Source organism: Lissotriton helveticus, chromosome 8, assembly GCF_964261635.1.
Source record: "Lissotriton helveticus chromosome 8, aLisHel1.1, whole genome shotgun sequence".
Lineage (NCBI taxonomy): Eukaryota > Metazoa > Chordata > Amphibia > Caudata > Salamandridae > Lissotriton > Lissotriton helveticus.
In genome coordinates, this window is record NC_136069.1 from 724,569,216 (window position 1) to 724,594,882 (window position 25,667).

The following is a 25,667-nucleotide window of genomic DNA, read 5'->3' on the forward strand; positions in this document are numbered from 1 at the left end:
ACTTGAAAGCATATGACTTCCTAGTGGAGGGTCGTTTCGCTTCTTTAAGAATGTTCATGCAGTCTGTTGGGAGGTCTAGGTGTCCATACTGGATGACCTCAGGAGCCATGCCGTCAAGCGAAGGGAGGGAATGTTGGGGTGAAATACCTTCCCCTGGTCCTTGGATAACAAGTCTGGACAGCAAGGAAGTCGCCGTTGCGGAACCTCCGACAGCTGTAGGAGATCCGGGTACCACCACTGGCGTGGCCACCCTGGCACTATCAGGATCATCCTGGTGTTGGTCCTGTAGAATTTCTGGATCACCACCGGTATCAGAGGCAAGGGAGGAAAGGCGTAGAGTAATGTCTGCGACCAGCTGATCAAAAGTCCGTTCCTCAGTGATCCCTGTTGGGGGAACGTGGACACGAAGACGGGGCATTTTGCATTGGGCGCGTCTGCGAACAGGTCTATGTCCGGTACGCCCCATAGCTGAAGAACCTCCTGTGTGACCTCTTCGTTGAGCACCCAATTGTGCGCTTCTACGAAGACTCTGCTTAGGCAGTCTGCTTGGACGTTTTGGAGTCCTGGTAGATGAACTGCCACGATGGAGAGGCCCCTCGCCAGGAGCCAGTGCCAGATGGCTTGTGCTTCCAGAGATAAGACTCGTGACCTGGTGCCTCCCAGCTTGTTCATATAGACCATAGTTGTCGTGCTGTCCGTCTGAACCTGGAGGTAGTTGGTGCGCAGAGACGGGTAAAGAGACTTGAGAGCCAGATGAACTGCTCGAAGCTCCAGGAAGTTGATATGGTAGCTTTGCTCTACTTCAGACCAGAGGCCTTGAACTTGGAGCTGGTCCATGTGAGCACCCCAGCCTTGAAGGGAGGCATCCGTGACAAGTGACTGGGATGGAGGAGGGCGATGGAATGGAACCCCCCGAAGGAGATTGACACGTTTCAACCACCATCTTATTGAGTGCCTGGCTTCTTGAGGAAGTAAGACACGGTCTTCCCAGCGACCTGATCTCTGAGACCATTGTTCCTCGAGGGCTTGCTGCAGAGGCCCCATGTGAAGGCATGCATTGGGCACGATGAAGATGCACGAGGCCATTGACCCCAGGAGAGAGGACACTTGTCTGGTTGTGGGGGCATGAGTGTCCAGTAGAAGGCAACCCTTCAGGAGCATAGATGACAACCTCTCCTCCGAAAGACACACGCTTGCCTGTACAGAGTCCAGGGAAGCGCCCAGGTAGTGAATCCGTTGGGAAGGATTGAATACTGACTTCTTGAGATTGACCTACAACCCCAACGAGTCCATCAGTCTGAGGCAGAACGAAAAATGGTTCTGAAGCAGAGCCGGAGTGGAGCTTTTCAACAGCCAATCGTCTAGATAGGGGTAGATGAAGATCTTTCTCTTGCGAAGAAAAGCAGCCACTACCGCCATGCACTTGGAGAATGTCCGAGGTGCAGATTTCAGGCCAAACGGGAGCACTCGATGCTGGTAGTGATGGCGTCCGATCAGAAACCTTAGAAATTTTTGGTGCTTTACTGACACTGGTATGTGGAAGTAAGCATCTTGTAGGTCGATGGCACACATCCAGTCTCCCTGATGGAGATGCGGGAAGATCAGCCGTAGATCCAGAATGGGCCTGTATTCTTTGACTGCTCCTCTTTTTTTAACCATAAAATACCGGGAGTAGACTCCTTGATTTTTCTGCATGGGTGGAACCTCCTCTATGGCCTTCTTTTGAGGAGGACAGAGACTTCGTCTCGCAGCAGCTGACTGTGGAATCGGGGAAGGTGCTTTGCTTGAAGGAAGACTTGCGGACGGGGCGACTTGAACCTCTGCAAGTAACCATGCTGCACAATATTCAGCACCCATCTGTTATGGATTTCCACTCTGTCAGATGATGAGAAACACTCCCTCCCACCGGAGTGGCGAACAGTTGTGGAGGAAGCAACGGCTCAGGACTTAGGAGGCTGCTTGGAGGCAGACTGCTGCTTGTTATTGTTGCCTCTGCCTCTGCCAGGATGTCGCTGCTGGAACTGCGTTTTCTGCTGAGGCTGGGATGTCCACTGAGGGGTTTGAACCCTCAACTGAAACGACCTCCTGTCTCCCTGGCGAAAGCGCTTCTTGAATTCCTTACGCTTTTCTAGGCCCACAGCCTTGACAGTGTCCATTTCCGCTTTCATTTAGGACATTTCGTCGTCAGCATGTGCCTCGAAAAGAGAGGCACCATTGAAGGGGAGGTTCAAAATCTTTTTCTGGGCATCCGGATTAAGTCCTGTAAGGCGTAGCCAGGCCGTACGACGAGAGAAAATTCCATGGGAGTAGCCATGGGCCGCAAGGTCAGAGGCATCTACTGCGGCGCTGATGACCTGGTTGGCTACGAGCCCTCCTTCCTGAAGAATTTCAACAAAGTCCTGTCGATCTTCCTTAGGAAGTTTTTCTGTAAAGCGAGTCAGGGCGTCCCAGAGGGACCTGTCGTACCTTCCAAGTAAAGCAGAGGCACTGGCTACCTTCATATAGGAAGCGGAGGTGTTGCATACATTTCTGCTAAACGAGTCCATGAGTTTGCTGTCTTTTTCAGGTGGCACCGAGGAGGAGGTAGAGGCAGAATGGGACTTCATGGCAGCCGCCACAATTATCAGGGCTGATCAGATCTGAGGAACAAGGGGTCCTCCGCCAGAGCCTTGTATCTCTTGGCTATCCTAGATGGAACAGACCCCGCCGCCGCCGGTGTGAGGAAAGTAGCCATAGCCGGTTAAAGGAAGCCGGGAACCAGGGGCAGCAGAGGTCTGGGCAATGTGTGATGATGAAGGGTATCAAAAATCACAAAAGTGGATACCACTGGGGTATGAAGCGTAATATTTAGCTTTTTTGCTCCCCTGCCCAGAACATCTGAGAAAGTCGCGATGTCATCAATTGGCGAGACTCGTGAAGGAGGTGTACAAGAGGTCGGAGAGTGATCTCGGAACGATGACCTAATGGAAGATGACCACGTTGGAGATCTTGTGCGCCGCCTCTTATGGGGATTGTCACGATGCCTGCTGTGACGGTCCCTGGACCTAGAGCGATGCCTTGACGGAGATCTTGCTCTAGTGGAAGGTCTTGGCCTGATAGGTGTCCTTGGCCGCACTGGAGAGCGTGATCTGGCCGGAGATCTTGGTCTGGGTGAAGCCCGGGGCCTCTGAGGAGAAAACCTAGACGGTCTGGCCGGGTTTCTTGAAGCAGACGGAGAGTATGTGCGGGAGTAATCCGAACCCAGACTACTGTGACCACCAGATACAGCCCCCTGAGGACGATGAGGTGTGCGTGAGCTGTCCGCAGATCTGGGAATAGGTTCCGGGGAAATCTCGACGATATTCAATCCAGGCGAGGATGATTTGTCTCCTGAAGACCTGGAACCAGGGGACTCCACAATGACCATCACCTGATCCCTCGACAGCGAAAGTTTCGACATCGAAGATGTCTGTATGACCAATGGCGTCGAGCAGGGTCTGGATGCTCTTGACGTCAATCGCCTACGTCGTGAGGGGCTCGACTGCAATCGTCGACATCGACCCGGTGACTTCGACGTCCATCTTCCTCGACGTCGATCAGCTGGAGAGCCTCCATGACGTCGTGTTGACGACGACCCTCGACGTCGTGTCGACGATGACCTCCTTCGACGTCGTGTCGATGGTGACCTTTCCTGGCGTTGCCTCGACATCGACCTCCTTGACGTCGGAAGGTGGGATTTTGAAGTCCCTCTCGACGGCGGCCCGCCAGCCGGCGGCGACCTGGAACCCGTCATCGCTCTCAATGCTGACCCCCTCGGGGGCGGCGGAGAGTGCCTCGAACATCGACGGAAGCCTCGACGGAGACTTGGAGGTAGTAGCAGCTACAGACATCGAGCCCGAAGTGTGGCGTCTCGACGCAGACTTACGTGACTGCGGTGGAGACCTTCGACGTCACGATGGTGATCCAGAAGAGTGTCTGGGCCTCTTCGATGGAGATCTTCGTCCTTCCTTCCTCTTTCTGGTGGCAGGAGAGGCAGAACGTCTCCATTTTTGGCCATGTTTGCTTGAAGAAGAAGACTTGGGGACTGCAGGAGCACCCACCTGGTGACTTTTGTCTTTCTCCAGCATGGCATGAAGTCTAATCGTTTCCCTGTCATGAAGAGTTCGTCTAGAGAATTTTTGACAGTGGTGGCACTGGTCAGGGTTGTGTGCAGATGGAAGACACACAATGCACACTGCGTGTGGATCAGCCAGAGCCATCTTCTTGTCACAAGAAGGACATTTCCGGAACAAAGCAGGCATTCTGACAGGAAATGTTTGTGGGTTACCACTAAAAAACAACTTAGAAGCCTTAGAAAACCAGAAGATGTCGAATTTTCTGAGGAAAATCACTCAAAATCACAATTTCAGTCAAAAACTGAAGAGCTCAAGCTCCAGGATCCTCACAGAAGGAGCCGGAAAAAAGAACTGACCCAACTGTCACCTGTGGTGCATCATGGGAGCAGGGAGTCGCCTTCAGGGCTTAAAGGCACGGTACCCCTACTATACTGCCTTAAAGGAAAGGTGTCAGTTTTTCTTTGTTTCTTTATAATCTACTGCAGCCTACTGGCAAATACCCGCAATTACACGTTTTCCTATGGCAATAAAGCATTGTTGCTTACAAATGTTTACTGCTCTCTTTTATCCTCAGGGGTGGGGAGAGTTCTACTGTGTGTATGCTAATTCATGTAATTTTGCGGCAGCTTTGCTAGTTGGGAAATGTTTTAGGCTGCAAATATATGTTTCACATATATATACATATATATTTATATGTATTTTCTATATGCTCCGGGATCCCGCACATGGGAGGGGATTATTCATAGATTATGACTATTGATGAGTATCCCCTGGATGAGAAACTTAGTATCCTTCAGCCACTTTGCCTGCTAGCCCAATGTGAGAACAGCCTGCGTGTATTCAGCCCCATCTCAATAAGTGAGTGCTTGGGCAATACTCTTTGGTGAATCCTATCCCTTGACACCTTAAGGATATTTAAGGAAGGCAGGCAAATGTAGTCTAACCATGAATGTGATTTGTGAGGATAAGAGTAATGCGTATATTCCTATGCAGCTGGGTTATGGATCCTCCATAGATCGCTGAGTTAAGAGAGTTGGCCTAGGGACACCAGGGTCGTTTGTCATCCCTCTCTCGCCCCATCTTCTGTGTCCATATGTAGGTGCATATCATCATGGAAATTCCCCCCAACTATAAGCTGCCCTACTCCCTATGTGGGATGCTGCAATAATTCTCATTTGCTCTGTCATGATGGCCACAGTCTCTGATACAGGGATCACAACACCATGTGTTCCCACCCAATGTATCCTGGATAGCTTTGTTGACAGCTAAGGGGAAGTTTTCATGCAGCAGGGATTCCACCGCTATTGATACTCAGTAAATTCAGCATGAGGCTCCCGGTTGAAGCCATGTCAGACAGAAAAGGTATATTTGGCCTCAAGCAGATGAGCCTCCTGCAGTTGTACTAGAAAGCAACATACACTGCAAAATAGTGCCCTGGAATGTAAATGGTCTGATAGATGTAGTCAAGTGGACAGCAATCCTTAAATATGTGCATAGGTTGGCTCCAGCAGGCCCGCTTACAGTCCCTGTCGCTTTATAGTATAGTCAGGCAGGTAGGCAGTCATATGTGTCTGAAACATAGGGAAAGAGTGCTGTGTACAGCACATGTGTGTGACACAATCAAAAACAACCTAATCACAAACAAACCCCTATCCACCCTCCACCCAATACTTCAATTATGGAGCATCTGTCACCCAAAAAAAACCAGAATATCAATCTGAAATGATAAACAAACATAAAAGACAAATACTAAAGAATGTCGGATTTAGTGGGGTTAACTGTCCCCGTGCAAGACACTTTTTGCAGGAGCAATGGAGTCCCAGACAGCCATAACGAAAACTAATGTCAGTACTGCAGAAGATTAAGGTGTGGAGCGGGAAGGGGTGCGGGAGCTCCGGAAGAGACATCATGACTCCCCCTGTGGGTAACTGAGGCCCGGCGGCGGGGTAGTCTACTCTCTGGCCTTGGTAGGATCCATTCGATGAGTACGTTTCCTACCTCTCCTCTGCTGGCCTTTTCTCCTGGTGCGGTCCGTCTGCCCCCAGAGCATCAGTAGGTAAGTCTGCCTTGTTGGCAACTGCTTCCTCTCAGCTGCCCAGTCCCATACTGTCTGTGGACTTTCAAAGAATAAATCTGCCTTGGAACAGCACTATGAGTTTAACAGGGTAGATAAGCACATATTGAATGTTTTGGACATGAGCTTCCTTTTCATCTTCAAAGAGGATTTACATATGAGCTGCACCTTGGTGATATAGTCGGGGAATAACATCATCTTGGAATCTGCACAGCGAATATAATTTAGGCAGTGGCCCTGCTACAGTGCAGCATCCCTATCCACATAGTTCAATAGCCGCATGATAATGGATCTGGGCATGGCGCCAGGCAGCGGTCTAGGAGAGAGTGCTCTGTGAAGTGAGCCCTCTCTAATATGATGCAGGAGGAAAGCAGCCCGTCCTGGATTCATACCCTAAACATGTCTCTAAAGAATTTCTCTGGTTGCTATCCCTCTATGCCCTCCGGCAGACCCATCAACAAAAAAGATTATTTCTGCGTGATCGGCTCTCCGCATTCTCCATTCATTGTTTGCGGAGTGCTGTCTGTTCCTTCAGTACTTGGAGCTCCTTAATGATGGTGCCTGAAACATCTTCCAGACAGGAGATGCACCCCTCCAGCCCAGTAGTTCTCATTGATAAATTTCATAATTCCCGGCAGAAGAGGGAGACCTCCAACCCCACCCGACCAATGTTGTCATTGAGTTCTTTATGAGAGTGCTTAATCGCCTTCAGTATAATGGCTGGGGAAACTGTCTCTTCTTGCAGGTGGGGAACCGGTTCCTATTCCCCATCCCCTGCCATCCCAGGAAGTGCCAATGGTTTGTCATACTTGTCTATTCAGCCTGTGTACGTTGCCTAGTCTTTCAACATTTTGGTGGTCCAGCCAGAGTACCTGTTCACCCCCGTGTCTCCAGGGCAGGGAGGCAGAGGTATTGCAGAGCAGGCCGGGTCACACACTCCAAGTGGGAAGTCCATTATGATTAGGTCTCTCCCCAAGCCCACTGTTTCTTAGGGGACAGTCGAAAAGCCTAATTTTAATTCCCTTCTGTGATCTCCTGCAGTTCTGCAGCAGGGTTCAGTCCGCATGGAAGGTGGGCAATAGAAGGGCCCATACACCCAGTATCAATTCTCCATGCAACATCACGACTTCTAGGGACCTGCCACCTCTACCGGGCCTCACTCTGTGTTCGAAAGGGCATCAGCCCAGCCACTCCTCACCTCCTGGAACTTTATCTTTGCTGCAGTTCCTTTCGATGGCTCCCGGTCTTGACCCACCTCAGGGTAACAGCTGAATGCCCCTTCTGATTCAGCAGCTGTCGCAGCCAAACAAGACATCCAAGTGTCCTGTAAGGGGCAGGTCAGCACGCTGTTCACCAAGGTTCAAACGGAAGGTCCAGTACCAGGAGAAGAGGCAAAACTCTGAGAACCGGCGGGCCGTTTCCCCACGGGCTGTCACCACCTAGATGGGGCTGGATGATGTAGGATCCACCTTTCTTGTACCACAATTCCAAAACATTTTCCATCTCACTCGAATCCATACAATTGTCAATCAATACTCTCTTATGCATCTTTAATCCATTCAACTCTTAACAGCTTTAACTCCTTGTCCCCCATCAACATCTCTACATTCTTTCTGAACTTCCAAATCACTGTTAGAACAAATCTGCATTAATCTGACACTCTTTCTATTTTCGGATATGCCTCACGTACCACCCTTGCAGCTTCCTTGCTCATGTAAAGTAATTTGCTCTCATTGGTATTCCCTAAGAGGTCCATCCCTACGTTGTATTTTATGATTTCCTCAAACTGTGTCAAAATTGAGCATTAAGCCTCTGAGGGTTCAGTCCTTTGCCTTGTGAGGTCATTTGTAGTGTTATAATTGTCATAGAACCTTCTGCGACAGGAGTTGTGGAAGTATCTCCCTGTGGGTGGCATGGAGCTAGTGTACTGGATATTTCTGCCAGGTTCCGTGAGACACTCAAATTGGGGAAATAACTAAGGTATCTGATTATTGTGATTTACCCAACACAACACAACAAGTGTTGAGGTCTTGGGGGAGAGGGGGGGGCATGGCTATCCGCTGATGCAGTAAGCAGCAAGTTCCGGCGCTCCTGCAGGAAATAACCCCCATTCAGCGCCATCCTGCCCAAAATACTGGTCCTGGGACAAGCACAGTGATGATCTAGGAACAGGAACTCCCAGGTGCCCTAATTTCCACCAGCTGAGTACCCAGACCGTGTACCTTTGGCCCATAACCTGCCCTGAGCGGAGCGGTGAGGCTGCAGCACAAAATGGCGGTGAAGCAGCGTGCTGCGCCTTGGGACAACGGGCCTTTGAAGCAGAGGCCCAAGTGACAAAATTGTCAGAGAGCCTGTGAGCTCTATATAGGCAGACTCCTGCTGAGATCGAGAACCTTGCTGGGGCCACAAGGACTGTGTTGTTTCTGCCGTGTTACAAGGGGCCAGGGACCGGTGGAGATGGCTGGGCTGACAAAACCATTGATACTTTGTTCTTGAGGGGGAGCACTCCAGCGCTGACATAGTCTCGCCGCAGAGGAGCGCTGGTAAGGAGAACTCCTTCCACAGCGAATAGGAGCAAGATGCCCACAACGATACACCGATGGCAAACGTGTGGAGCGAAGACCTGACCCCTGGGCAGTGACTGAGATGGCGGAGGCCACCGGGAGCAGGGCCATACTGTATGAGGTACTTGGGGCTGCTGGTCCGGGGATGCTACTACACAAGCCCTTCCCCTTGTGAATGGAGTACCGGTGTTGGGATCCCAGCAGGAGCAAGGAAAACTGTTGTGGGCACGTGGAGAGGCGAGGATGCCCCGAAGAAGCAGTATAAGAACAGGGCCCACCTGCAGCAAATGGGGAGATCCTTCATGGACACTGATTAACTAGAGGAGTGCCGCAAGGGAAGAATAAACAGAGAAAATGACATCCCGCAACCACCTCAGCTGCCAAACGGCAGCAAGCTGCAAGACAGGGCTCAGAGCTTGTGGGGCACCGCACGCTGAGCCAGGGCCTTGCTGGTAGGGTCCTTCTGTATTTGTACCAACTATCATCTCCTACCCTGCATGTTAAGGACCTGTGGGAAAGTTATAGGAGGTCTCATGAGGAAGTAGGGTCTGTAATGGAAAGATCTGTGAGGGACATCATAAAGGACAGACTGCGCACAAGCTGTGAGTGCAAACCCAACTGGCACAATCATATAGAGAATGACGGAGCTAGAGGTCTCCATTTGGGAGGCTGGGGTCAGCTAGTACACGCCATACAACCACTCCTGTGGCCCTCATCGTGCCCTTGAAAGAAGCAATACTGTGATGTATTCCTATAGGTTCTGTATCGATCCCCCTATTCCTGACCCTGTTATGGTTAACAAATTAACTAGCAGCCATCCCATGATGCAGAAACCGTTATCTGATTAAGCCACACCACGGCACAGGAACGCGTTATCTGATTAGGTCATAACGCTTGCCATCTAATTAGGCAAGCAATATTCCTCCAGCCCCTGATAAGGCATACGGAGTTCTCAAAACAAATCAAACCTATGACAACCTGGGAAAATCCCTGCGGCCATTGTTTTGATTTCTCAGAGAACTTCAGTAAAAGAATGTGCTAACGACCAGTTCGTATGACATCCTTATTGACGTATCTATGTCCATCCTTACGTCAATCTCGGCACCTTACAGGTATAAATATTACCGATATTGCCTTAAGCAAACACACGCGGTGGTGACGAGATCGGAGCAGCGAGACTTGCCGAAGAGGCCAGCACAGAGCGGACCCCGCTGGCACTGCCCCGCCTTCCTGACGCGCTGAGAACGAGACGCTGCTTTCTCCTGCCGAGAAATCCAGCTCCGGCGCTTCCGAGCAGCCCTTGCAGGCAGCCTGGAATATCGAGACCAAAGACGAGAGATACCATCCCTTAACCATCCTAGATCTCAGGTACAGAACTGAATAACCCCTTGCAGAGAATTCTTGAGTCAGTCACTTGGCAAAACAAACTTAACTTAAACTGCTACTTTCTACTCCCGCCCACGTATTAGGATTAGGTCAGGTACACCGGGGTAGGCGTGGTTAGAAGCACCAGTTGAGTACGATTAGTCAAATGTATATATATGTATCTATTTTATCCATTTTAACTAGCATATGGCTTAGAAACCATATCAATGCTTTTACAGTATTATTTCATAATTCTGCTTTTATTGTATGCACTTTACTTAACCATAAGTATTGCGATAATATCGATCCATTTCTCTTGTACGAGAAAAGAGACTGATCAATAAACAACATCTTTTATTGAACACGCCCGTCTCTTCCTTTTCTCTACAATCTGGTGAAACTAAGAATGCACGTACTGACTGAGTAAAATAAGTTGTCTTTTGTTTTCACACGACTCTAGAGATACACTCTTGATTAGGGGAGAGCAAAGTTGTCATGTTCTATGGTTGTCAGAAACTAAATCCCTTCTTGTCTATCCAGGGAGGTTCAACTCCTCCTTGCCTATTCGAGAAAGTTTCTAGTGAACTCTGAGCTAGCTGGCAAACCCAAAACTTTAAGTCTAATATCGACAGTAGGAGACCTAGTTAACGTCTGGTCTAGGCCTATACTATTGAAGGTATTATTCCAATGCGCAGAGCCTATTGGGATAATAGGAACTACACTACATGGCGCCCAAACGTTTAGAAAGGCGATAAAACAAACGCAAGACATTAGAGTAACTCAGTCGTGCTTTTTCACACAGAACCCCTTTTTTCCCATAATACTCCAAAGACGTCTGGAGTGGGTGAAAGGTCAAATCCGCCAAACCTCGCAGGAGGAGACTCCTATGTATGGTTCTTGGTTTAGTCAACGTTGAAGGATACACTGTTCCAAAATATTGTGCATCTAATCTTTGTTTCCATAAGAAACCTGATCTGCAAACAAACGGAATAACCTTCTGGACAGTACAATGTCAGACAGTGAAGGAGAAAGAGAGGCAGCTAGAATAGCAGCGGAACTCGTAGCAGCTGATAATACTATGCAAGAAGCAGACCCGGATATAATACTCATCCCGGTCAACATAAGAAAATCTGTAACTTTAAAACTTATAGAAAATGGACTGACACCTAGAGGTGGCACAGTCATATTCGTAATAGAGGCACATGAATATCGGCAGACAGAGGTATTCTATTCATGGATACACTTTCCAGCAGCAAACGCTGTAACAAAGCACTTCCATTATTACAAAACGGAGGAACCTCCTAATGAGTACACTCCTTTCGAGGAGGTGGAAGTACCACTTAAATTCCAAGAGCACCTGCTCTTGTTTAATGGCGCCCTAAAACATAATAATCACATCACCAGGCTCGGTCCATTAGGTAGACCAGGAGCAACGTGGCCGGTCCTAGCCGGATACACACCACATCCAGACATCGAAAGAATGTCTGCAGCAGATCTTTTAATACAACTAAAACAATTAATAAAAGTACATAGACAATTAGTCCAATATGTAATGCGGACTTCAATAATCCAACCAGCAATTAAAATTCCACAGCTGACCCCTCATCAGGGGAATACAAATAAAATTACACCACAGAACATACAGTCCTGCCTAGGTAAAGTACCAGCTAAACGGGAACAAATACCATTCTGGTTAGCACAAAAAATCACCCAAATAGAGGCGGTATTTCCAGACACCACCCCGTTAGAAAAACACAGGATTCTGACTATCTGTCTTCCAATGGGAATCGCACCACACGTGGAGGACTGTGACACTTGGGGTACAGTCTTTGCTTCCATTTACACAAAAACGCATGGTGTTCCATCCATCTCAGTAATACCAGATGTGCTAAAACAAATTCAAGATGAATACGGTCCGGAACCCGCTTTAACTCTTGGTATGAAATTACTAAAAGACTTCAAGCAGGTCTCGGCAATACTACTAGCCAACATAAAGGGAGAAGCAGCAAATGTGGCGATCCGCCAGAGGTTAAAAGAGACAGATGTAGCAGACCAACCAGCTGAAATTGCCAGAATTATAGAAAAATCCTATGAGGAACTAGGTAGAGATAGTTTAGGTGGAATACCAGTAAAACCCCAACTGATTGAAAGTCCTGAAAAAGTATTTATTAAAAACAATTTAACAACACAGAAAAAGAGCTGGGATGGAAACAAACAATCCAATCCTAAAGAAAAAAGATTCCAGTCCAGAGGAAGGTCTCCTCGGCGGAGAGAAAGATCTCCAAACCAAGGACGCAGGTCTCCCCAAAGTGAGCCCTCTGGGAAAAAATACAACCTTAGAAATAGGGATAATATAAAGAAGCCTGATAGATATCAAGAAATTGATACACGTCCCTCTCAATCTTTTCAGACTTCCTCGCAGAAATCGGAAAGAAGAGGACGATCAGAACAAAGGGAAGAGCACGTCAAGTCCAAAGACAAGGAACCTGCTCATCTAAAAAAGAAATTACAATTTCCAAAAAAGAAGGTAGCCAGTATTAAAGTAATCAACAATGCCGAGAATACTGAGGACACAACTGAAAAACTGAGAATGGGCTCAGACAATGCTAGACAGCGCAGCAGAAGTGAGCATAGCTCGCAAAGTCCTTATGAATCATCTGGAGACAGTGGACACGAATGAATACCTTCAAGTGGAAACTGCAGACACCAGAGTTAGCAAACCTCACAAAATATATGAAATAACTTTACGTATAGAAGGGGATAAGACTAGAAAAATAAGGGGCCTATTTTGGGATAATCTCTCCAAGGGCTATGACATCCTTCTAGCTGAAAAAGACTGGCCACCAGAGTTTGTCAGGGAGTGCCCACATGGCGAAGAAATAATTATGCCTGCCTTCTCAAATCATATTCCAATTCATAAAAAATATACACTTGCAAGAAAGTGGGCAGTAGCTCAAGCTCCTGCTTTATATAAAAATCATGTGGGATGGGATGAGGAATCTCCTCCACACAAAATCCAGCTAAAATCACAACCTACTGCACAGAGACAGTATCCAATCAAGCAAGAAGCTAAAAAACAGGTAAAAGAAATCCTAGATCAACTAGAATACCAGGGGGTGATTGAAACTTGCACCTCACAAATGAACAACCCTTTGTTTCCGGTCTCCAAACCAGACAATTCATATCGTCTAGTTTTGGATTACAGACACCTTAACTCATGTTGCAAAACTTTTGCAGTGCAAAACTCGCATAGTGCTGCACTAATGAATAACATAGTGCGCAAAAAATATAAAACAACATTAGACATCTCTAATGGATTCTTTTGTCAAAATATAGCACCAGAGAGCAGATACTTGTCCGCGTTCTCAATAAATGGCGCTCAAAAACAATTCTGTCGGTTACCCCAGGGGTACAAGAACAGCCCAGGATTATTCTCAGCGAGAGTAACAGAGTTACTACAAACCTATGATGACGAAGCATTATCTTATGTCGACGACATATACCTAACAGATGATGACTTGGATACTCACTTGAAGAGAGTGAACACCATAATACTTGGGTTCGCAGCAGAGGGTTACAAATTCAACTTTAAAAAATCTAGAATTGCCCATCTAACAGTCCTGTTCTTAGGATATGAATTATCAAGTGAAGGCAAAAGCCTGGCTGACAATTTCCTAGAGAAATGTGCCATACTCCAAGCACCTAGAACACTAAAAAACCTACAGTCAATTCTAGGCTTCCTAAATTTCGGAAGAACATACATTGCAAATTACGCAGAAAGGGTCAAACCCCTTTATGATCTAATAAAACCAGATTTTAAAAGAACCAATTGGACTCAAATACACACAGAAATTCTGAGATCCTTACAAACAGACATGTTAATTAAAACAAAATTAGAAACACGTGATAACACACGCAATCTTGTGATTCGAGTCATCCCAGGAAGATGCGGATTCACATACCTGACCTCTAATGAGGGAGAAAAGGTACCAATTGCATTCAAATCACACTTGTACACTGAAGCTGAAAAAAAAGTTCAGCATTAAAGAAAACATTGTTCATGCAGTTCAAACCGCAATAGCTAGAGAAAAAGATAAAGCTGACGGTAGACGTATCACAGTCAGAACAGCAGAATCAGCCTTTGAGGCATTAACAACCCCGTGTAATTTACCAACAACAGCATTGAATCCGGAATGGATACAATGGGTGAATTCCATTACAATGGACAAAGTAAAATACTACTTTGATCCAGAACAAAAGGAATTAAAATATCTAGAATATGAAAGAACATTCCCTCTGCCAATCGACATTCTGCCATTACGACAGTACGCTTGTGTAATCTATACAGACGGACATGCTCAACCCTCCGTTTGGGGAGAACAAGCATACAACCCCACATGTGAGATTACAAAAGAAGTGTGGCGCGGAGGTAAACTAAGACCTCTATTAACAAAAACACACTCAGTAGAAACTAATTCAGAACAACAGACTGAAATAATAGCATTGAAAATGGCGCTAGATAATGCAGATCGCGAATTCCCGACACTTATAGTGTCCGATTCATATTACTGCGTCAAATCATATAACAACGATTTGCAGAAATGGATTCAAAACGGTTACAAAGATGACACAGGTGCAACAATAAAGCAAAAACTGCTTTGGGAACAAATAGTTCTGTTACAAGAAGAACTACCAAAGACTCACGTGATACACTCACTGAGTCATCAGCGTGATGGCGTTCACGTTGCAGGGAATTCATTGGCTGAGACAGCCACAGCGGTAGCAACTAAATCGGCTTCCGTAGCTAGAAAAAAGCGTACAGTGAAATACATTGACGGTGAAACAGTGCTGGCGGTGAGAACGTCATCAAAAGGCGACTGCTCAGCGTTACCGATCAATTACCCACTCAAATATACATACATAATCGATGCAAACTCCGTCCCTTTTGCTCGAATCCCTGGAGTGGGGGATAGAGTAATTCCAAACATGGACAAGAGAACTTTGTTAATTGTAGACGCACATATAGGTGAGGGTCTTAGTCATCTCAAACTAAAAGATTCTCTGGAAGAACTACAATCAGTGTACTGGTGGCCAGGCATGAGCCTGCAGCATCACATTTTTGTACAAAAATGCCCGGACTGCAACAGAGATCGCAGTGGCGAGAGAAACGGTGTAATACCATGGCGTTTCACTCAAGAAGGGCTAAACAATAATCAATAAAACAAGTGTATATAATGCGTCCAATTAACAAATAAAGACTAGTTTCCACTTATAATGTAGACCCCAGCACTCGGCTGACGTCGGCACTGTTATAAAAAGATTTGCGAGTCTAAATGGCATATACGCTAGGAGCATGCTACGTTTGACCAATGTTTTCACTTTAGCCCTCAAGCCTGTGGGGAAGCATGGCCAAATGAGCATAGCACAGCGGGATTCTTCTCACTTCCTTCCTGAGGGATACGGGATGGTGTAAAGAAAAAACCAAGGCATAAAGCAATCTATAACAGAAAGGATATTAGGTTCGGGAGCTGGGTGGGTCAAACTTCTAATAAGTGTCCAACGTAGTCTAAACAACCTGCCAAGAAATTCTCTGAAGGGATTCAGTCCGTACAAATTATTGTTTGGGACTAGGATGATGGTCTTAGATCTTGACAGTCAGACTTCAGTGGTGAAAGAAAAAAGCTATGATATCAAAGATCGTTTGGCTATTTTGCAGGACTTAAACGAAACAAGAAAAGACCTGAGCAACATAAAGTTGAAACAGCAGCCAACAACCACTGAAGAAACACCACCTGTCCCAGCAAGACCTGTCTGGATTCCAAAAGTCGGGGATCTAGTCAGAGAAAAGATCGCGGTAAAGAAGGAATTTGGGCCTTCTTACAGAAAAGCAGTTCCTGTCTTGTCCATCAACGGGACAAGATCAGTTGTACTACCGCCGCTTGCTGGTAAAAAGGAGAACCGAGTTGTATCCATCGACCTGGTAAAACCACAATCATGTGGCCGATAACAAACAGTAGGCCAAGTGGACTCCCGATAAGTAGTAGAACACCAAGGTTTGCTTCAAATACAGAGGTCCTAACTAAGAGGCTAATCACATTCAAAACGCCTACAGAACAACAACAAGGACTATGCAACACTGCAATGGACCTCACACCTCTAAAAACCCAAATAAAAACATTTAGTAGAGACACACCAACCTACAATGAAGTAACAAATGAATATGCTGAAGCTGCAAGAAACAGTAATCCTGAAGCAATTGGAACAATTGACAGAACAGCATCCGGCTACTTCATAAACTTCAATGATTCCTCTGAAGACCTCAGTGAATCAAAGACACAGCCATCAACAAAAACCTTTAAAGATAAAGCTAAGGAACTTTTGAAACAACTGAAAGAAACCTATCTGATTTCTCCATGGATTGAATTTTGGCTGGCCTTTGGTGTATTTATCCTCATACTTTGGCTCATCATGGTACTATGCTTGGGACGCTTCATTGAAGGAAAATATGCTAAAATGGACACAGCAAGCCAGAAAATCAACTTGATCCTCAAGCCACACACGTCTTCACACGTCGAGAAAAGAGAACTTTCTTCAGTCAACTTCACAGCCAATCCTATACCGGGTGGGGTAGCATGGGACAATACTGACTATGAAATTTATGGTCCGGTTGAAATCCTGAAATATCCACACCAAATCAAGATCTCGTTGAGTGACTTTGTAAAACCAAGCTCATTTGCTGATGATTGGGACTTTGAAAGTATTAATGATATGATGTCTGACCTAGTGATGTCTGCTAAATTTACCAGACATGATTATTTGCAGGGTTCGTCTAATTATGATAGTATGTACTGTTACAACCACTATGGTAACCATTTTTTACATAAATCGGCACAACCTAGAAATGTTTTAAATTATAATCAATGGGAACATTGTGCAACCCCTCCAAAAGGAAGCTCAAGAACCTTTTATGACAAATATTCATATTTTTCAGGGTTCAACACAAGTAATGCTGAAACATTTTATTTCAAATTGTCAAATAAGACAGGAACAAAAACCATGCTTACAAACACAAAATTGATATATTCGGACTCGTTTTTTGAACAAATGAATACATTTGGTTTTGATTATTGGGACAAAAATGTTGAGGTAAAAAGTGTTTGGGGTACAAAAGAATGGCAAGTACAAGGTATAGAATCATTGTTTAGAGCCTGCATGATCCCGGAACAAATTATATTTTTGAATGACACTATTCAACAAACTACCTGTCTTGGCTTAGCCAAAATCAAAGACTTAAATAAACCGTCTATTCCAAAGCCAACAATGAACAGCAATATCTCTACAGATGAAGAGATAGACGTAAACTATGTATTAAACCAAAACAGAACACATCCTGATTGGAAACAATGGTTGATCTGGCCCACAGATACTAGTAACTGTCAAGACAGATTGCTGAACAAAACACAGGGGTTCACATTGACCAGGCCAGACCCTAGATATTCCCAAAGACAACACCCAGGGATAATTACCACCTACAGTGTGGGCAAACTCTGCCTTCAATGGCTACAAACTTCCACACTGACAGAAATTAAGCAACACCTAACTTTACTTACTGATGGTGCTGACTTGCGTGATTTCATTATGGGACCGCGCAAACAGCGTCAAAAACGCTTCATAGTAGCCTCTATATATGCAGCTTACAACGAGGCCTGGAAGATAACTCAAATTGAGACAGCAGAAAGTATACGGGAAATTGACCGTATTAATTTGGAAAAATCACTTTCTGTAGTGGACAATGGGTTAATGACTCTGTCCTCCAGAATTTTTTCATTGGACAGCATTGTGTCTTCAGCAATCGACATAATATCGCAAGACTTACTGTTGTTACAACACGGTCAGTCTCAATTGCGTTCTATTATACAGCTTGGCTGGACGTTACAAAATCTGCGTTCAGGCTATGTGCCTTGGCGTTTAATCAACACAACGTCACTATTCAATATCTTTAACCTTACTGATAAACAAATCAGTATGGCACAGAAGGGTGCTGATTATACAATCCTGAGCATTGAGAAACTCGAGAGATTACCATTGACAATGTCAGAACGACCTGTCATTGAATGGATAATACATGGGATAATTAATATTCCAATATCTACTTTCAGGTTTCAATATTGCCAAAAATATATACACGCTGGCATGTACGAAAAATTGGGAAAAGGGTATATTAAGTCAACATGGAACTTGCCCTATTCACATGCATGTGTCAGTAATAAAGGACAGAAAGTGTTTCTTAGTGGCAATAATTGTGCAATGTCACTAAGCGGTACACTTCTGTGTAATGGAATTAGTTTGCATGGAGCCTGTGAAGGGAACTCAAATAACCTTTCATGTCACCAGCTAGGCACACCTGCAACACAAATAGAACCATTCTTTAAAAGACTCTATAACGGGAGTTACATTCTAATTGTGGATCGCAGATGTTGTAGTTTACTGCCCGGGGTTCCTTATCTCATAAGTACGACTGCGAAGGTCATGTGCTGTGGACGCTTATTGTTCCCCAGCTCCTTTCCAGACAGGGAGGCAAGGACATGGCCCGACTTGAAAATTACTTCTATTCGAATTGATACTTTAAGCAGAATGAAAACAGTGCTTCTTCAGACGCCGACCAGGCTCACGTCATCAAAAGAAACGTATGATCTCCTAGTCGCAAGGACGACTGCAGAGATTCACTCATTGTTATCAACTAATTCCCCCATACATTTCGCAGAAATCCTGAATGAAATCTTAAATATTTCTGATACCAGTGGAGTCTCAAATGTATTTAAGACAGTGTTTTCAGGGGCATTAACACCATTCAAAGCCATACTGGGTATTTTTCCAGACTTCGTCCATTCGATTTTTGGCGGACTTCCCCTCATTTTGGGACTAATTGCAGGAATCCTATTCTTGGTCCTTATATTTCGTTATGGCAAACCATGTCACAGACAAAACACCTGCGACAAGGGAAGAAACAATCCGAGCCATTGGATACCGGGACCGGATATCAAAAATCCTGGGACTATCCCGGCTTAGAGACCTAAACATGACTTGGTTTCTTTCATTTCGACCAATGTGGCAAAGATGTATTTTACCTGTATTAAGGTGCATGCTGTGCGGAGAAGAATGTTTATTTTATTTATTTTATTTTTGAAGTTTTCTATAGCGCTGGCCAGACCCGAGGGTATCGGAGCGCTTTACAGAGAATGGAGAGAACACAAGTATAGAACAATAAAGCAAAATAGAATCATACATGTTCAGAGATTAAAAATTGTGTAGCGCCCAAGGTGCGACTTTGAGGTAGCGCGGTCATAGGTTCAGGGTGTGCTGTTGAGGTGTGCAGTGAGTGGAAAGTGGGAGGGCCAGGCTTAACCTCTGCTCAGATTATATACCTCCTAAGCTAACTGCGCATTTGTTAGCACGGTTAGGCCCCCTACTCCTAGAACTGCCAGTTGGAGACTTGGTTCTGGGAGGAGACATGAATGTTGTGATAAAACCTACAAATGGATGTTGGGGAAGGGGTAGCTTCCTGGAGGAGCCTGGGCCCGCTGCAAGACTTTGTGCTGGCTATAGGACTGGCCGACAACTGGCGGCAGCAGCATTCGGAGACCAGGCAATTTACACATTTGTCAGCAGCACATGGGAGCCTGGCTCACATAGATTTGATAATACAGACAACCATTTGGGAAATTTCAGAGCAGCCATTTATGTGGCGTGAGGAGCGTCAGCCAACTCACCAGTTGAAGTGTTGCTCAATGGTCCAGTGAGGGATCATGTTCTACCCCTAAAAATGGGAATGTGTGTTGGACACCTGTCTGACGCTACAATCGGGTGCGCCAATGGATGCAGAAACATTGTTGGGTCCGGTAACGGCTCATGCATTGTGCTGCCCTCAACGGCTGCCAATCCTGATGACGGCATTCGTGGAAACTTCACCACTACGATTGAGGGGTAGTGAAGTTCAAGATGAAAGCAGCATCGATCAGGTACGACCTTCTGTCAGCAATCCTAATCAAAATGTCAATGGAGACAATCGTGCACATGAATGCATGGTTGCATCTTTTTCCGAGTTAGTGGAACTTTCACAGGAAGCTGTTGACAGCTTTTTCGACAGTCTCAATGATATGATGTTCTCACCAGAGCAGAAATAACGACTTTTGAGCAAGCTAGCACACGGCGTTCCTAACACCCTGAATTTGGCCTTCAACTTTAATAATAAAGTAGCATGAACAATTTTCCCTCCAGTTCACGGACAGCAATTTTTCAGCAGCCCCAAAATATTTTTACAATTTTTCGGGACACTTATCTTCTGCTGAAAGTAAGAACTATTCTTAGAGAACTACATTTCTATTTTTAGAAACTTCATAGACATTAGCTGCCCGCTGGTATGTTCATAAATATTTTGATCTGTGATGAAGTGGTCTCGAACTTTTTTTTCTGTATTAAGAGCCATTTCATGTGTAATTCTCATATTCGATTAATAATAATGTATACATATGCGTGATTAATTTAGCATTATTCTACAGCTTGAGTGCATATAGTACATGTGACAATTTTTTTCCGTATATTACATAATTTCGAAATGCACTATATGTATTTTGGGGTGGTAAGGTATACACGATACTCTACAGTATGTTTTACTATGCCTAGATTCGTAAATATGGCCATAGTTAGCGTGGAGTGGGTGTGATGTATTCCTATAGGTTCTGTATCGATCCCCCTATTCCTGACCCTGTTCTGGTTAACAAATTAACTAGCAGCCATCCCATGATGCAGAAACCGTTATCTGATTAAGCCACACCACGGCACAGGAACGCGTTATCTGATTAGGTCATAACGCTTGCCATCTAATTAGGCAAGCAATATTCCTCCAGCCCCTGATAAGGCATACAGAGTTCTCAAAACAAATCAAACCTATGACAACCTGGGAAAATCCCTGCGGCCATTGTTTTGATTTCTCAGAGAACTTCAGTAAAAGAATGTGCTAACGACCAGTTCGTATGACATCCTTATTGACGTATCTATGTCCATCCTTACGTCAATCTCGGCACCTTACAGGTATAAATATTACCGATATTGCCTTAAGCAAACACACGCGGTGGTGACGAGATCGGAGCAGCGAGACTTGCCGAAGAGGCCAGCACAGAGCGGACCCCGCTGGCACTGCCCCGCCTTCCTGACGCGCTGAGAACGAGACGCTGCTTTCTCCTGCCGAGAAATCCAGCTCCGGCGCTTCCGAGCAGCCCTTGCAGGCAGCCTGGAATATCGAGACCAAAGACGAGAGATACCATCCCTCAACCATCCTAGATCTCAGGTAAAGAACTGAATAACCCCTTGCAGAGAATTCTTGAGTCAGTCACTTGGCAAAACAAACTTAACTTAAACTGCTACTTTCTACTCCCGCCCACGTATTAGGCTTAGGTCAGGTACACCGGGGTAGGCGTGGTTAGAAGCACCAGTTGAGTACGATTAGTCAAATATATATATGTATGTATCTATTTTATCCATTTTAACTAGCATATGGCTTAGAAACCATATGAATGCTTTTACAGTATTATTTCATAATTCTGCTTTTATTGTATGCACTTTACTTAACCATAAGTATTGCGATAATATCGATCCATTTCTCTTGTACGAGAAAAGAGACTGATCAATAAACAACATCTTTTATTGAACACGCCCGTCTCTTCCTTTTCTCTACAATCTGGTGAAACTAAGAATGCACGTACTGACTGAGTAAAATAAGTTGTCTTTTGTTTTCACACGACTCTAGAGATACACTCTTGATTAGGGGAGAGCAAAGTTGTCATGTTCTATGGTTGTCAGAAACTAAATCCCTTCTTGTCTATCCAGGGAGGTTCAACTCCTCCTTGCCTATTCGAGAAAGTTTCTAGTGAACTCTGAGCTAGCTGGCAAACTCAAAACTTTAAGTCTAATATCGACAGTAGGAGACCTAGTTAACGTCTGGTCTAGGCCTATACTATTGAAGGTATTATTCCAATGCGCAGAGCCTATTGGGATAATAGGAACTACACTGCAATACTGCCTGTGATGGCCCATTGACTGCTGGCCCCCTGACTCCTGTCTTCAAGCACAAAATTGGGTCCATTGGCCTTCTGGGATCTAAATAGGTACCATAACCCTGCATAGAGTGAACTGTGGAAAATACCGCAGATTATCTAGTGGCTGCGATGGTGAAGACCACCAGACGGAGAGACCCTGAAGCAGGAGGGCCAATGACAGAAGAGGGCATTGACCCCCCAGAAAGAGCAGCTGGCCTGCTGTGGCAGACCAGCCCCCAAGAGGCCCCTTCTCTACAAGACATTATGAATGCGATAACCGCCTCTAGAGAAGCACTGGTAGCCAAAAAAGACATGTTGATTGCAGATATGAGTCTACTAAGAGTAGATCATCATCGATTGGTGGCGCAGGTAACCACAACAGAGAATACTCTGACTGAGATATCTCTGGCATTGGCCAACGTAACTGTGCAAGCGGCTATGATGGAGGCCAAAGTTCGGACACTGAAAGCCCATGCGGAGGATGCTGAAAGTGGATTGCAGGGCAACAATATACGTGTTGTGGGTGTTCCAGAGCGCGTGGAGGGCAAAAGCATGGTAGACTACTTGGAGAAGTGGATCCGAGAAGCAGTTGCAGCACAGAGTCTCTCCCAGTTGCTTGCCCTAGAACAAGCACACAGGGTCCCGACGCACCCTTTGCTCCCTGGTGGGCAGATTGCTACACGATAAAGATCGAGACTTTATTCTGCACTCAGCCAGGCTGAATGACAAACTCACAGTGTAGAATAGCGTGATCCGAATTTTCCAAGATTTTTCATGGGAGGTACAGCAATGCTGAACAACGTTTTAAGAAGCTAGGGCCAGACTCCAGCAGATGCATTGTTGTTCATGGCTCGGCTCCGAGTACTGACACAGGATAGAACTCAGTTTTTCCAGACCCTGGAGGTGGCATGGAGCTGGACTGAATAAAATTTCGGCAGGGTCCAGATCAGCGACCCAGAGCCCCCACCCTTGTAGAAGCAGTTCATGGCAAAGTATCAAAAATGCAACATGGCAGCCCCATCCCAGGCAAAAGTGCAGCAAAAATGATGGAGGGCAGGGGAGGTGGTGGTGTCTTTGAGCAGTGGCAGGGGCAGCTTCCAGTCCAAGGTCAAAGAGGATGAAGGAACCCTAAGCCAGGGCTCGGACCACAGACGAAGCTTCTGCAGCGAATTGGACACGCAATTGCTGAGGGTGACACCAGGGACATTGTATGTGTTCATCTGAATCCAGCAGCCTATTGCTATTGTTGTTTAAGGTTGATTGTGTGAAAGAATGTACTAGGAGATGCTGGGAGTTTGATGCACATGCCTGATCCCCGGGAACAGTCTCGGTCTATTATTGATACATGCTGGATGGGAGGAAACTCAAACGAATCGCAGGACATTGCCACACCCCTATTCTCGAGTTACCTATGGGTTCTCCAGCAAGTGATTGTTGTTTGATTGACTGATTGTGTGGATGAGAGGGAGTTGCTTGATTGTCCTGGGGAATGGGAGTTGGGGTGAAAGTTTTAAGTTGATTGCAGAGGGACCAAGGAATCAAATCTTGTTTGCTTAGTTTTTAGCACAGGCGACATTGGGCTGCCATAGTATTATGATACAGATGAGAATGCCGGCTACGGCTGGGTGACAGTAATATTACGGACTGAATATGCCCGGAAGTTATAAACTGTTAACTTGGACTATTTGGGGGTTTGCACTACATAGCGAAGCAATACAAGGTCTTTTCTTACTTAAATCTAAGGGGAAAACACATTGCTCTACTGCAAGAGACACACCTCACAGCCCAGAAAGGGGGAGCACTGCATAAACGTTGGGGAAGCCAGGCCTACTACACTACATATTCGGCCTTTGCCAGGGGTAAAATGATTTGGATTTGTACTGGGGTCTCTTTGCAAAACACAGGAGACCTGATAGACACCAAGGGTAGGTATGTGGTGGTGATGGGCCGGATCGCTGGCATAGACGTAGTGTTCATTAACATATACGCCCGAATGTTGATCAGGGAAGATTTCGGGCACACTGGCCTCCTACCTAATGCAATCAATTGTGATCGGAGGGAACTTTAATTGTGTAGTGGATCCGCAGGCTGATCGCTCCGACTCTCCCCTGAGGGATTCTCCAATAATTAGAACGGTCAGGAGTTTTGAGGATTGGCAGGTGCAGTGGGGGCTTCTGGATTCCTGGCGTGGACTATATTCACAATTGAGAGATTATTCCTTCTTCTCCAGCCTATATAAACTTCATGTGCAGCTGGAAACCCCCCTGTGTACCCCTGACCTACATGGGCAGTTAAGTGATGTGGAATACTTAGCACGCACCATCTCCAATCACAATGTGGTACTATTCCAACTAGGATGGGAGCGCCCCATCATGAGAATGTCCTCCTGTCGTCTGAAGCCAGAGGCACTGTAGGATCCAGTGTTCTGGGAGAAAATTAGGGCCAGAATCTGATAGTACTTCAAGGACAACAAAGGATCTGCATCCTCCCCATTAATGCATTCCGGGGAGGAGCTACGCTACGAATCAAGATGGCCGCGTAAGCTGTCGGCTCCGCCGACCTCCGCCAGCAGCTCGATTATCCTGTCTTCAATCCTGACCTTACACGTGATTTCCTTGTTTATGAAGGTCTACTGCTTCTAAAGGTGCAATCCCGAGATTTCTACCTCATCGGCTGATGAAGATATGCCATGTTTCCATTCTCGGCCTAACAACGTGTGGAAGCCGGGGCCTCGATTTCCAGACTACCCGGGTCAGAGTTGAACAACATCGGCCGTGAGACATGGACTGAGCCCGGTCTCCCGAAGAGTGCCTGAATTGTTGACTTTCTGTGACGATCCTTTGAACGATCTACACCGAGGACACGCCAGCGTGTCACGCCGGCTGCTGTGGTGGGGGTCCGATGCCCGGAGACCTTGCTGCCTTCCCGGGGTCGACGGGCTGGGGCCCTCTCTGACGGCGAAGGTGAGTTCTGTAAGACGAGGAGCGCCCATTATTTGATATCGGATTTGCGTGTCCTGCGACTCTGGAGCTGCCGGCCTCCGGGGTTCAAGTCCGGCTCTGTCGCCTACTGAGAGGGGATGGATCGGACGGAAGACACGCCATCGCTGCAGGCCGTTATGACCGCCATTGGGGCACTCCATTCGCACACAGTCGCTGTGTTCCGGACACTGATGGTGAAAGTGGACGGTATTCTGGAACCTGAGGACGACACCTCGTTTAGTTTCCAGCTAGAGATGGTACCAGCGGTGCATTGCACATCAGTGGTCGAGGTCCCCGTGCATAACCCGGAATTCATGAACCTTGACGGTCCCCTATTACCGACGAGCCAGCCCGTACAAAGGCTATAATGCTTTGACTTTAGGCAATATATGGCGATAGCCCATGCAGAGCGTGACCGTACAGGTTGCCTACTAACCTGGCTTGCCAATCTAGCAAAGAGGTGCTCAACTGTTGTCAAGCTTGACTCAGACGAT